Source organism: Leptodactylus fuscus, chromosome 10, assembly GCF_031893055.1.
Source record: "Leptodactylus fuscus isolate aLepFus1 chromosome 10, aLepFus1.hap2, whole genome shotgun sequence".
NCBI lineage: Eukaryota > Metazoa > Chordata > Amphibia > Anura > Leptodactylidae > Leptodactylus > Leptodactylus fuscus.
The window spans coordinates 71353812-71357299 of NC_134274.1; the positions used below are offsets into that span (position 1 = coordinate 71353812).

The window sequence follows — 3488 nt, forward strand, 5'->3', positions numbered from 1 at the left end:
CTATTTCTGGAAATGGATTATCACTACTAATCCCCTTCCCCATACCTCCCAACCGTCCCGATTTCCGCGGGACATTCACGATTTCGGTGACGTGTCCTGCGGTCCCAGTTGGAGGGAGGTATGTCCCGATCTCAACTCAGATCTGCGTCTGGAGGACGCAGATCTGAGTTGAATACATATGCGACTAAAGCAAGGAGCTGTCGCAGTGGCTGTGTAGGCGCGATGTGATGACGTCACATCGCACCTACAACTGTGTTAGTGAGACTGCGGAGAGAGCGGCGGGGGGAGCGAGGAAAAGGTGAGTTTAAGTGGTTTTTGTGTGTAGACATTGAGGTGGAACATGAAACTGGGGGCAGATGAAGGAAGGGACGGCATGACACTGGGTGCAGAGATGGGGGGGACATGATTCTGGGGGCAGAGATGGGGGGACATGAATCTGGGGGCAGAGATGGGGGGACATGAATCTGGGGGCAGAGATGGGGGACATGAATCTGGGGGCAGATATGGGGGGGACATGATTCTGGGGGCAGAGATGGGGGGGACATGAATCTGGGGGCAGAGATGGGGGGACATGATTCTGGGGGCAGAGATGGGGGGGCATGAATCTGGGGCAGAGATGGGGGGATATGAATCTGGGGGCAGAGCTGGGGGACATGATTCTGGGGGAAGAGATGGGGGGAGATGAAACTGGGGCAGAGATGGGGGAACATTAATCTGGGGGAAGAGATGGGGACATGCAGGGCCGCCGATAGGCCAGTACTACTGCTACTGGCGTCAGGGGCCTGGCCAAATTTAAAAATGGGGGGGGGCCCGGGCCCCCTGGCGCCGGCAGCAGTCATTGTATGTCGTGTTTGTTTCAACTCAGATCTGCGTCCAGAGGAACACATATGTGGCTGAAGCAAGGAGCTGACACAGGTCAGCTCCTCGCTTCGCCGCTGCCCGCCTCTCTCGCTGACACATATGCGGCTGGCTTCAGCCGCATATGTGTCAGCGGCAGCGAGAGAGGCGGCAGCGGCGAAGCGAGGAGCTGACACAGGTCAGCTCGCTTCAGCCACTGAAGCGGGGAGCTGACCTGTGTCAGCTCCTCACTTCGCCGCTGCTGCCGGCTACCCGGCAGTGTAGACACGATGTGATGACGTCACATCGTGTCTACAACTGTGCGCCAGTAAGAGAGAGAGGCGAGCAGAGAGCAGCGGGGGAACAAGGAAAAGGTAAGTGTAATGTGGATTATGTGGAACGTGAAACTGGGGGCAGATGAAGGAGAGGACAGCATGACACTGGGGGCAGAGATGGAGGGACATGAATCTGGGGGCAGAGATGGAGGGACATGAATCTGGGGGCAGAGATGGAGGGGACATGAATCTGGGGGCAGAGATGGAGGGGACATGAATCTGGGGCAGAGATGTGGCAGACATGAATCTGGGGGCAGAGATGTGGAGACATGAATCTGGGGGCAGAGATGGAGAGGACATGAATCTGGGGGCAGAGATGTGGAGACATGAATCTGGGGGCAGAGATGGAGAGGACATGAATCTGGGGGCAGAGATGGAGGGACATGAATCTGGGGGAAGAGATGGAGGGGACATGAATCTGGGGGCAGAGATGGAGGGACATGAATCTGGGGGCAGAGATGGAGGGGACATGGATCTGGGGGCAGAGATGGAGGGGACATGAATCTGGGGCAGAGATGGAGGGGACATGAATCTGGGGGCAGAGATGGGGGGACATGAATCTGGGGGCAGAGATGTGGGGACATGAATCTGGGGGCAGAGATGTGGGGACATGAATCTGGGGGCAGAGATGGAGGGGACATGAATCTGGGGGCAGAGATGGGGGGACATGAATCTGTGGGCAGAAATGGAGGAGACATGAATCTGGGGGCAGAGATGAGGGGGACATGAATCTGGGGGCAGAGATGGGGGGACATGAATCTGGGGGCAGAGATGGAGGGGACATGAATCGGGGCAGATGAAGGGTGTATATGAAGCTGGGGGAGAGACGGAGGGGGGACATATAATTTACGGGTGACTGTAGGAGGATTATACTGTGTGCGGGCACATGAAAAATTAATGAGTGGGCGGAGTCAACATAACAGTGGGTGGGGATAAATTTCTTTGCGCGCCGCACATTTTATCCCTCTTTTGGTTCTTCAAAAGTTGGGAGGTATGGGTACAGGGGGCAATGGAAAGATGTTAGAGGGTGGACGGGGGGGATTGTTGGGACATCGGGTGTGCGGCACTGCGGAGAGGGAACTGGGGCAATAATATATAATATATAAGTTTTTAGCTGGAGAATAATAATGATGTAGGCTGCTATGTTACTAGAATAGCATCCTGTTTGGGGGTGGGACTTTCACTTTAAAGGAGTATTCACATTGCGTTTTTGGCCTCCCTTGCCGGGATACGTTGGTAACCAGTCAGAATCAGCTCCCCACTTATCCCTGCACGGAGAACTGCAGGCCCCCCTTTTTTTCAATGGCCAGTTCTTCGTGCAGGGATAAGTTGACAGCTGATTCTGACTGGTTACCAACGTATCCCGGCAAGGGAGGCCAAAAACGCAATGTGAATAAGCCCTGAGGATTTATTAGGAGGGCTCTTATAGATGGTGCTGGCTCTCTATTGGCGCTGTCACACGTAGCAGATCTTACCTGGAAATAGAATCTGATTAAGCCTTGTAATGCTGCTAAATAAAGGGAAATGTAATACAGAATTGGTATGACGCAAAATAAGGTAGTTTTAAAATGGTGGGGGGGGGGGGGGCCCAGACACTTAGGCTGTATGGGGCCCCAAAATTCCTGATGGCGGCCCTGGGGACATGAATCTGGGGGCAGAGATGGGGGGACATGAAACTGGGGCAGAGATGGGGGAACATTAATGTGGGGGCAGAGATGGGGAACATGAAACTGGGGCAGAGATGGAGGATCATTAATGTGGGGGCAGAGATGGGGGACATGATTCTGGGGGCAGAGATGGGGGGACATGAATCTGGGGGCAGAGATGGGGGGACATGAATCTGGGGGCAGAGATGGAGGGGGGACATGAAACTGGGGGCAGATGAAGGGTGTATATGAAACTAGGGGAGAGATAGAGTGGGGGCATATAATTTATGGGTGACTGTAGGAGGATTATACTGTGTGCGGGCACATGAAAAATTAATGAGAATGGGCGGAGTCAACATAAAAGTGGGTGGAGCTAAATTTTCAGCGGCACACAGAGCCCTCTAGCATAGTTTCAATTTCACATGCGGCCCCATGGGAAATGTAATTGCCCACCCCTGATCCAGACGTTACCTTGCACTCCATGCACTTATATATTCACAGACACCAGCTTGTGATGGGCTTATATAGCTTCAGTTATATGGCTTTATTTATTGAAACATGCCTGGACCATTGTAAAAAGCAAGCTTTTTTTTTTTTTTTTTTTTTTTTTTTTTAAATTCAAACTGTTTTATTAGAATTTTTTCAATTTTACAGCAAATATAGCATGAAA

At 52.6% G+C, this 3488-nt stretch overlaps 1 pseudogene; it reads right to left on the bottom strand.

Annotated features, from left to right (window-relative positions):
• Positions 1-886: 886 nt before the first annotated feature.
• On the bottom strand, positions 887-1007 carry LOC142183638 (small nucleolar RNA SNORA17; annotated as a pseudogene).
• Positions 1008-3488: the final 2481 nt, after the last annotated feature.